The sequence below is a fragment of the Somniosus microcephalus genome, chromosome 18 (assembly GCF_052327205.1).
Source record: "Somniosus microcephalus isolate GS21.2 chromosome 18, FLI_Smic_1.0, whole genome shotgun sequence".
Classification (NCBI taxonomy): Eukaryota; Metazoa; Chordata; class Chondrichthyes; order Squaliformes; family Somniosidae; genus Somniosus; species Somniosus microcephalus.
In genome coordinates this window covers 55,557,253-55,568,455 of record NC_141004.1, presented here as the reverse complement: position 1 = coordinate 55,568,455, position 11,203 = coordinate 55,557,253, and the positions used below count along the sequence as shown (strand labels likewise).

At 42.3% G+C, this 11,203-nt stretch overlaps 1 protein-coding gene across 5 annotated transcripts in view; it reads left to right on the top strand.

Annotated features, from left to right (window-relative positions):
- Positions 1-707: 707 nt before the first annotated feature.
- Positions 708-11,203, top strand: part of LOC147105285 (zinc finger protein 76-like) — a 78,465-nt gene continuing 67,969 nt past the window's right edge. The window contains exons 1-2 of one of the 5 annotated variants that reach the window (XM_086011483.1): positions 3,288-4,516; positions 5,086-5,147. The gene's annotated coding sequence lies outside the window, so the exon portion shown is untranslated. Of the gene's footprint in view, positions 813-3,287; positions 4,517-5,020; positions 5,148-11,203 lie in introns of those variants that run through there. The other 4 variants (XM_086011482.1, XM_086011486.1, XM_086011485.1 and 1 more) reach the window with 4 other exon arrangements.

Sequence of the window (11,203 nt, the reverse complement as noted above, 5' to 3'; positions counted from 1 at the left end):
GTTGTGAAAGGCACTATAGAAATGCAAGTTCCTTTTTTTCCTGTGTCTTAGGCTGTGGAGTGATTATAATTGATGTTAACAGCGAACTTTTTAATGAATTGTCATCAGCAAAGCAAACAGTGGAATTCCAGCCATTTCCCACAGGGTCTCTTGTGCCCTTTAGTAGTGGACAATTAGAAGCGGCCCAGCTAAGGTGCTTTTTCCACATCCCCCAAACTACCAGTATTGACAACCCTCTATTGTATTTTATACCTGTTCCGGGGTCCGCAGAGCACCACTTTGCAAATATACCATTGTCCCTGCCCAATCGCGCATTTCATGCAACTTTTTAAATCCTCCCTCAGGGAAAATCAGTTCCATCCCGGCCTCTGATTATCAGGCAGGCGAGAAAATTGATTTATGTATACACGTTCAAGGGGGCGGAGTATTTCAAGTCTGAGGCTTTGTGGCGGCTTCGGTGCCCAGGACCCTGAATACGCCCGGTCACCAGAACCGCCGCAGCGCCTGTAACGTTTACGAAATGCTGGTTGAGGGGCGAAGCAGCGGCGTGTGGGGGAGCCCGCGACCCTGAATATCGCTTCAGTTTGGCAGCCAACGGTCGCTTCACGCATGTTCGGCGGGCGGGTGTTGGAGCGCGCCTCGGCCGGCGGGTGGGGGAGGGGCCGAGCCCGGGACTCTGAATACTAATGCTCTCCGGCATTGCCGCAGCGCGGCTGACATTCGCCAATGCCGGTTCGGGGGCGGCGATTCCCGCCACAGCGCTTCCTGCCCTGGTGCATGGCGGTCGCACGGAGGAATTGTTGGAAAAAAAGGTTAGTAAAAAATTTTTTTTCCCAGTCTGCGTTGCAGCAGTCGCCGACTCGAAGAGGCGTCCGAATGAAAGGCGGGAGAGGCGCGGCGGGGGCAACTCGGCGGGACAGCCTGCTTCCCCTCCTACCTCCCTCTCGCCTTTTCACCAAACAGCGGGCTGATCTCGGCCTACCGCAGGCTTTTAGTTCGCCGGTCTACCCCCACCCAACCTCGCCCCCGTGCTCCTGCGCGGATGGATGAAATCTTCCAACATGTCCCCTCCACCACCTCCTCCTTTCCTCTGCCGCACAGCAAGTAAACTGCGTCACCGGGCCTGGGTCAGAGAATATATATCAAAGACACACTCCCGCAGTGTTCCGGGGCCGCACCGAGCCATGGGGACACGCTGGAGATCTGAGACACATACAGCGAGTGCTGCGAATGCACAGCAGGTCGCTCAGCGGCTGTGAGGAGAAGGGGGAGCCTCGGTGTTTGGAGGGTGCAGCCTGTACCTGATGCAGTGGGGAGGAGGGAGTGGGTGGTCTCTAAACCTTAACCGTTTCCTTGCTCGTGTATTTTCAGTACTCCGCTGGTTTTTAAAAATATCTCCCTGGACTCTTGATACCAGTGAAATAAGCGTTTTCATATTGTATACCTAATCAAAAATACATCATATTTTCAGCCAAAGTGATTTGATTGTTGTGAGATTTGCGTGCCGATCTCTCTAACTTTCAAAATGCACACTTGTTTGTTAATCATCTATTGACGTGGTTGTTTATAACCAGTAAAGGTGTTTTTATGGTGCTGATCCACTTTTTGGAGCTGGTTTGGGCTATTGCAATGTGTGCCTACTTTGCTCCATCACAGACTTTTTCATGTATATTTCTCAATTTCCCCCCCCCCCCTCTGCTTTAACCTTTATTCTTTTAGTATTTTGCTCAGACTTTGTTAGCGTACGTTTCTTGGCCTTCTGTAAGAGGCTAGAATTTGAAAATATGTCCCTTGTAGAATAAATTCAAGTGAACCTGCCTGTGTCCATACTGTAAAATTTTATTTGCAATAATTAAAATTGCAATACCTACACTTTACTGCATATATAGTATAGATCTTTATAGATTGGAACTAAAAAGTGTAATATATAAAACATTCATTGTGATTGTTCTAATAGCCAAGTTTAATGTTTGTCCTGATGCTAATTATCCAGTGATCTTAAAATTTGGTAATTGTTAGAGTAACATTTCGAATCACAAGGCAATGTAGATTGCAAATCATATTTAAAAATGAAACTGTTTTAAGAGTAATTAGTATCTAAATAGGTCATATTTCTAAACCAAATTGATTGCCATTCCCAGTGAGTGAGACATAGAAACATAGAAGATAGGAGCAGGAGTAGGCCATTCGGCCCCTCGAGCCTGTTCCGCCATTTAATGAGATCATGGCTGATCGTCCAAATTCAGTACCTTGTCCCTGCTTTCTCCCATATCCCTTGATCCCTTTAGCCATAAGAAATATATCTAACTCCTTCTTGAATATATTTAATGAATTGGCCTCAACTGCCTTGTGTGGTAGAGAATTCCACAGGTTCACCACTCTCTGGGTGAAGAAATTCCTCCTCATCTCAGTCCTAAATGGCTTACCCCGTATCTTTAGTCTGTGACCCCTGGTTCTGGACTCCCCCACCATCGGGAACATCCTTCCTGCATCTAGTCTGTCTAGTCTTGTTAAGAATTTTATAAGTTTCAATGAGATCCCCTCTCATTCTTCTAAACTTTAGTGAATATAAGCCTAATCGACCCAATCTCTCCTCATACGTCATACCTGCCATCCCAGGTATCGGTCTGGTGAATCTTCACTGCATTCTCCATGACAAGAACATCCTTCCTCAGATAAGGTGACCAAAACTGCACACAATACTCAAGGTGTGGTCTCACCAAGGCCCTGTTCAACTGCAGCAAGACATCCTTGCTCCTGTACTCGAATCGTCTCGCTATGCAGGCCAACAGACCATTTGCCTTCTTAACCGCCTGCTGCACCTGCATGTTTACCTTCAGCGACTGGTGCACAAGGACCCCCAGGTCTCGTTGCACTTTCCCTTTCCCCAATCTATTGCCATTTAGATAATCTGTCCTCCTGTTTTTGCCACCGAAGTGGATAACCTCGCATTTATCCACATTATACTGCATTTGCCATGCATCTGCATGATTTGGCAAGATAGTTGTTACTCCTGACTGGTTCTGCAGTTGATAGAAAGTGGAGATGTTGGTAAGTGCAGAAACTTAAATATCAAAAAAGAAACTTGCGACAGATTATATTGGAATCTGTTCAGTGTAGGAGGGTAAGGATTCAATCCGATAAAAGCACGATTGTCAAATTAGTATCTTGGACGTTTTCTCCAAATTTAGGAAAATATAAAAAACCACGGAGAATGGGCAGGAAAGTAGAGTTGAGGTCGAAGATCAGCCAGGATCTTATTAAATGGCGGAGTAGGCTCGAGGGGCCATATGGCCTACTCCTACTCCTACTTGTTCTGTTATGTCCTGAAATTTATATTTAAATTGGAAAAAGTACAACTTGCACGTATACAGCACCTTTAGCATGTCAGGATGGGGGTGGGGTGCGTTGGATTTCTGCGTGTGTTGGAGTTGGCGTAGGGTGGAGCTCAATAGACCGACTAGGAGTGTAGAGAAGAAAAACCTGCAGGGTATGGATGATGATTTCAGTGGTACCAGGGCCAAAGACAGGCAAGTTGGAACTAGGCAGACTTGGTAATGGACTGCACGTGGGGTTTGAAGCTCAACTCTGTCAAATGGCACCAAGGTTGTGCATTGAATGAGCAGCTGGGAAAGGGGCTGGAGTTGGAAGCTAAATTGTGAAGTTTCTGGCAAAATAAAATGCCATCAACTGCTCAGACATCACAATGAAAGTAAATGCTTAGAAAACTTTAATGAGTAAACTCCAAGGCTGAGTGTATGCTCACCAGTAGATACCAACAATACTAGAATAGCTGCTAATTTCTTAATGGTAGAGAATGACTGCGTCTGTAGAAAAAAAAGACTTGCACTCATACAGCACCTTTCACGACCACCGGACTTCCCAAAGTGCTTTACAGCCAATTAAATACTTTTTTTTAAAGTGTAGTCACTGTTGTAATGTAGGAAACATGGCAGCCAATTTGTGCACAGCAAGCTCCCACAAACAGCAATATGATAACGACCAGATAATCTGTTTTAGATGTTGATTGAGGGATAAATATTGGCCAGGGCATCGGGGATAACTCCCCTGCCCTTCAAAATAGTACCATAATCCACCTGAGAGAACAGACGGGGCCTCGGTTTAACGTGTCATCCGAAAGACGTAGGGTGCACGGTTACACAAAGGTCTGCTAAACCAAGAGTGGGGCAGTCAATACAAAACAATATGTTAGTGCCGAGATGTCATGGCAGCACGTGTTTGCACTTGCAACTTTTTCCACACGGCAGATTTTCGATCTTGAATGGACTGCTGAGAGGAGACAAGAAACTGGCTGCAGAGGCAGAGGAAAAGGATGAAAAAGCAGTGGGGTGGAGATTCCAGACTTGTGCTAAGCATCTCTAAGTGGCTATTTACAGAATGACGTCGTCACGTGTTTGGGAGCTGGTTGTTTGCCCGATCAAGTAAGGAAAGATGGAGAGCAAAATAGAGGGAGAAAGTAGAGGAAGGGAGAAGAAACACACTCTTCACTGTCCAAGTGAGTAAATAGGAAGGTTTCAAACTAAAGTATACAACGGGTTGTGTAGACAGTACTTAATCCCTCCATAGAGTTTGCTGTTCAGACAAAGCCATGCTGCCCATATAAACTAAGATCAAAAGGAAAATGTGAAAAATCAGCAATTCTCCATTTTTGCTCCGTCTATTCATCTAACATTCTTGTAATTTTCCTGCATATATTTTTGGACTGTAATTTCTTCATGGAAAAGTGGATTAGCTGCCAGATTCTCTCTGCACAAAAGTGCATGCACCAAAATGACCCTGCACTAATAGACTAATCCTGTCCCAGAAAATTGTTCGTTTCTATAGTTAGAAGATCTAGTGTTTTTTTTAGTTGGTGTACATGATTGTTAAAATAAATCTCTCGCTGCCATTTAAGATAAAAGTAATTAACTTATTTTCCTTTAATAAAACAAATGCTGGCAATGAGCTGGGACCTTGCAAAAAATTGTTAGAACCATTTATCATACCAATTGTACAATAAACCAATTTATAAACATTGCACCTGGATACAGCATTTGAAGAAGGATTTTTTTTTCATCACTGTAGCAGAAAAGCCAAGAGGCCTGCACATCATGGATCAGTCTCAGACTTTAATATCCAAGCCAATGGTGAGTGCTGAGCTGTTACAAAGCAGTAGCGCACAACTATAGGCTTGTAATATAAACTGCAAGAGAGGCTTTAGCAAACTAGAAAAGTGAACTTTGAGTAGTTTATATAGTCACTAAAACCCTGGATTAATTTTACAGCCTTTGCATGATGGAACATAGGCCATGTACCCCCCTGAGCCTGTTCTGACATTTACCTGCCTTTGATCCATATCCCTTGATACCCCTACCTAACACAAATCTGTCGATCTTAGTCTTGGAAATTTCAATTGGGCCAGCATCCATAACATTTTGGGGCGAGAATTTCACACTTCTGCTCTTTGTGTGAAGTGCCGCCTCCTGATTTCACTCCTGAATGGCCTGGCTCTAATTTTAAGATTGCGCCCCCTTGTTCTGGATTTCCCCACAAGAGGAAGTAGCTTCTCTGTATCGAATCATTTTTAATCATTTAAACACCTCGATCAGATCACCCCATCAATCTTCTAAACTCAAGGGAATACAGCCCAAGTTATCAGTTGGGTAAATCTGCACTCTACCCCTCTAAGGCCAATACCTCCTTCCTGAGGAGCGGTGCCCAGAACTGAATGCAATACTCCAGATGGGGACTGACCAATACACTGTACAACTAAAGCATAACTTCCTCCTCTTTGTATTTGAACCCTCTTGAGATAATGGCCATTAGCCTTTTTGATTACTACTTCTGTCCGTGCGCTAGCTATGATTTGAAAGAAATACATATAGAATTGTGGTTTGTCATTGTCGAGCTTTCCAGTACAAGTTTGCATCACGTTACCACTGTTGGTTTTTATTACCCTGCGCAGCCACTGTAATGGTTGCTGTGTTTTGTTTGCTGACTGCTTGCCACCGACAGGACTTTTAACAAGAAAATAAAATGTGTAGTCTGGACAGGCAGGAACTGCTTTACCGACAAGTAATAGATTGTGTTTTACTATGTTCCTTTCCATGAAGTATGTGGAGAATGAATGGTAAACGTGTTACAAGACTATAACATTCAAAAGTATTTGGATCACAAACAGGAATCAAAATTTAAGCAATTTACAAGTAATCCCAACCTTGAGAGTGTTGTAACACATTTCCAGTTTATCTTTATTTTCTTATGCTGTCAATTTTGCAGCTTTCCTTACTCCGTCAAAGATTTCCCATTGAAGCTTTATGTTGTACTACTATTTTGTATTGTACTTTGCAACCATACTTGTAATTGGCTAAGTTTTTAGCACACAGTTCTGGCACATTGCAAGACAAGCAAGTTTTCCATTTAAATTTAATTAATTGAGGATGAGGATAAAAACATTATTTCTGTTTCATTTTTTGCCTTCCTTGGTTCTTCCTGTCCCTTTTTCCACGCTACACCACACGCTATGTGCTTCTAGACTTTTGCCAGTGCCACATTGAATCCGGCTGCCTCTACTTTTCCTCTAGTTTTTCATTCCAAGTATTTAATACATTTTTGATGTTAGTTTTGTTCCAATCATAATGTCAGTTGCCTTTTATAGAACAGGGTCAGATTGACTGCGTCAGTACTGTATGTGTATTGTGCAGTAATGTTCCAATGCTAACCGGTTCAGTGACAAGGCATCTAATTGGTCATTTTCATTTGTGCTGTAATTGATTAAACATTTTACATCAGTTAATTAGGTGGCAGAACCCTGGATGCCTTTCTGATCCTGTAGCTTTCCACTCTTTTCAAAACAGGAAAGCAGGACAGTTGTATTCTCAAACGAGATAGCTGAATAAGGATGGTATAATATTGAAAATCTTTCTTCAAGTATTTCGGTAATGACTTTGATGAAGTTAATGTTGCCTTTAATTTATTTCTGGGCTATATCCCTCTACTGGTCCAATAAAAAAAAATCTCTGTGAGACTCTTCTTACAACTTAGGATAGGGGCCACCAAGCTTTTATCTCATGGCCATGTGGGTGTATATCATGGAGCCTTGGGGGTAACTTGTAAAGTTTATAATCCATGTTTGCATTCATTTACATATATCTCAAATTGCTAATTCTGTTTTTATCCACTAAAAACCTCCAGGCCCCCACAATTCAAACAGGACCAGCTAGTAAATAAAACATGTAAGTTCAAGTGGGACTTCAGGGGCCAGATTGGCGGGGCTGGAATCATGTGGTTCAGGTACCACAGGTAGGACACCCCTGACGTAGGGTGCATTTAAAGTTGAGTGTTGGTGCGAAGTGGTTTTGAACTTGTGTAGTTTAAAAGAGGTGTTAAGGCCCAAACCTGCTCTGGAATGAAGCAGAGTGAGACACCTTCCTCCAGGACGTCTCATTTCACTCTGTTCTGGTAAGGTTGAGTCCTCACACCGGATTCGGTTGCTTTTATATTAAAACTGCAGCGTCAGTGCAGAGTGAAACTGCTTTGCACCAATGCTACTATTGCAGTATGAATGCACCCTTAAAAGTAGCCAGCCCCAGAATCATCACCTTGCCCTCCATGATGCCCCTCTAGCAATCAATATCCAGTTGAAGGTAGGTAGTCCAAGCCCCTCACCATGTTCCAAATGTCAACTCAGTCGTGATCTATACAAATTTTGAATAACGTCTTTCATCTTTTCTTGAGATGCATCTTGGTACAGGAAACTTTGTGCTATCCGGCACCGATGGGACCGAGCTGTTGCCGTCCCATCAAAACTGCCGGACAAACCAGCGCTAATGTTGAAACATACGGAGATTTTGAGCTCCGTATCTGGCAACAAACCCTACAGCTTCTAAACAGTCGGCCGTACCTTGCAAGCGTCTCTGTAGCTTAGCAACAGCTTCAGCGAGACCTTGCAGAGCTTGACTGAGAAAAAAGCAACGGAAAAAAAAACCTAACGAAACGGCTCCTGATTTTTGCTGGTGGCTCGAGCTTGCCGGACATTTAGCCTCCGGATAACACAAAGTTTCCTGTATCTGATTAGTTTTGTTAACCGCTTCACATTGACTGGAAACTCAGTAAGTAATGATCATATCTAGAGCCTTTTCTAATGGGCGAGCCTTCATCATGTATACATAGTATGTATTACTTTACATTTATCTACATCAAAATCCATTAGTTTGCAGTTGCACTGCAGTCAGGCCCCCTAGGCACAAAAGTGGAACTGTCACATTATGCATATTTTGTTCTAATTCTGTGTGTTCCAAGGTTGTTACACTGCAGTTTTTGGTGCAGAATTTTTTGAGTTCCGTGCCATTCTGGTAACAAAAGTCTAGTGTGAATGCTGTTAAATTTGGAAAAAATCTGAGCTCGCTCCCCTATAATGAGCAGTGGAAAAATCAGGAGTGTAAGGGATGAATGGGAAACATACTGATAAGGATGAAAAGGGACAAAGTGGTGGCAAACAACAGAATGGGAATGAAATAATCTGAAACAGGGCAACAGGAACAACAAAGATGTAGTGGAGGTGGAGAGATAGACACAGTTGGGAAAAGAGGACGGGAGAGAGCTATTCAGTACTGTAATTAGGATTCAGTAACTTTTCTTGGATGTGTTGGGTCTTGTGCTGCAATCGGAGGAGATGCACACAAGCATTGGAAATTAGGTTGATAGGAAAATATTCCATTAAAAATAAACCATCAAAAACATAGCCACACGTGTTCATAAATAATAATATATAAATTAGAATGCAAGAAAATATTTCCTTAATACCTGCATTTAGCTTGTTTTGTGCATGGGTGTAATTATTTCCCTGTTGGGACATTATACCGCCAACTACAAACAACCCTCCAGATCTGTTTTACACTTAATTGGTATACAGCTGACTGAAGATGTGCACCTGATCATTGTAATTCTAGTCCAAAGCAAAGAGATCCAGTGTTTCAGATGATCCAGTGTTTCAGATGGTTGAAAGCAAGATGAGAAATATTATAATGGGCCAGAATTTGCTGTGCAGGGCATCTAATGGCGTCTGCCCTTAGTTAGACTTGCCCCTGCACGTTTAGGTTTTTAAAACCATTTTGTGTGGCAAGTTGCTGAAAGTGCAAGCTGATAACGGGGCCTCTGGGACCTGAGTGAACTGGACAAGCAACTGCGTATCTCCTTACCCAATCAGAGTGAAGCATTCTGAAATTAACAGCACAAGGACTGAGACGGAAGTGTAAATTAAAGTGGGTGAATTCAATGTCAAATCAGGTACAGGAAGAGAAATAAAGGGGGATAGAAAGACCGGATTAAGAGAGCGAGAGAAAGGAAAAGTAAACATTTAAGCATTGTTTTTTACATTTAAAAAACCTCCATAACAATTACTGCCTGAAGGAATGCGACTCCACACTCGTAATAGTTAATTTTCATGTGTCAGAGAAGTTGATTAGCAGTAATTAACACTTGTGTTAAAAGGGTACAAAAAGCGAAATACTGTGGATGCTGGAAGCCTGAAATAAAAACAGAAAATGCTAGAAATACTCAGCAGGTCAGGTAGTGTTAAAAGGGTGCGTAGACATGAAATGACAAGACTGAACAGCGAGATGCCATTTTCGCAAAGCTAATGATGGAGCAGCGACACTTGGACAGCAATTTTTTAATATCTGCATTTAACTGCACATCTCCTCGCCTGAAGTTGCTGTACTGTTTGTGCATAAATAACGGCTAGCGCCATTAGCTTCACCGTTATTTTGAGAGCAAAATGTGGCCTAATCAATAAAAGGAAGGTATTCGAGAAGTTAGCTAAGATAGAGGACAAAGTGCCAGGACCTAATCGGATCTGTCCTTGGATCTTGAGAGAAAGGGGGAAGAAATAGAAATTATATTTCAGGGTTCTATTGACGGTGAACGTGTGCTGGAAGATTGGAGAGTGGCCAATATAACACCCATTTTCAAAGAAGGAGACAAAAGTAAGTGATTGATAGATATGGTGGCTGGGGTAAATGCAGTGGATGTGGTGTGCATGGACTTTCAGAAAGTGTTTGACAAGGCTGACATTGGAGACTTGGAGGAGATTTAAGAGGTATGGAATTAGGGTAAGGGTAGCAAGTTGGATTAAAAACTGCATAGATGTGAGGAAACAGAGTGTCGGAGTTAAGGGCCGTTTCTCAGCGGTTAGAGGTGCTTAGCAGTGTCTCGGGAGGTTATGTTATGTGACTGCTTCTGTTCACTGTACATCAATGATTTGCTGTAGGGTTAGAGAAAGCGGTGTCCAAATTTGCAGCTGATACTAAAATAGGAGGCATAATAAATAATTCTGTGGACCAAAGGAAGCTGTAAGGGAATATTAATGAGGGTGAAATGGACAAAAAATTGGCAAATGGAATTCAGTGTCAGTAAATGCAAAGTGGCACGCTTTTGTAAAAATAAATAATTATACTTTGAGGGAAAGCTGGGTGATGTGGAAGAACAGACAAAATTGGGGTCAGGTTCATAAGACCTTTAAAGCAGAACCTCAAGTGGCTAAGGCCATAAAGAAAGCTAATGGAATACTGGGTTTTACAGCAAGAGATATATAGAATATAAAAGGTAAGATGTAATGGTGAACTATATAAAACCTTAAGACCCCAGTTGGAATGCTGTGTGCAGTTTTGAGCTCTATAGGAAGGATGTTGCGGCAAAAGAAAAGGTGTAAGTGCAGCTTCATTCAGATGTTGCCTGGTATGAGAAAATACAAATACTAAGAAAGATTTGAACAATTGGGGCTGTTTTCATTAGAACAGAGGATATTAAAGGTACTATGATAGGGGTGTTTAAAGATATGAAGGGATGGGGCAGAGTTTTGATTAGAATTTAGAGTAATTGAAAAGGTGAAGGCTATCCAAGTTCGATTTCTTGATTTGTTAATGTGCAATCAGAGTCACAAAAAGGGCGAATGTTCAAAGTGAACTAGTCGCAACAGCAGTGAACTGCAATTAAAAAAACCACCCAAAGCAAGTGTTTTGCCACTGGCACACATCACTGAAATGAAACGGCGCGGATTAACCCTTTTGCGTACTGAATGTCTTTTGGAACTTGTACGTTTGTTAACTGCCCAAACTGATTTTTCTGTTTACAGTGATTGAGGGGGTCTAGAATGAGGGGCGATAGATATGAGATTAAATGTAAGAGTTAGGACAGAGAGCAG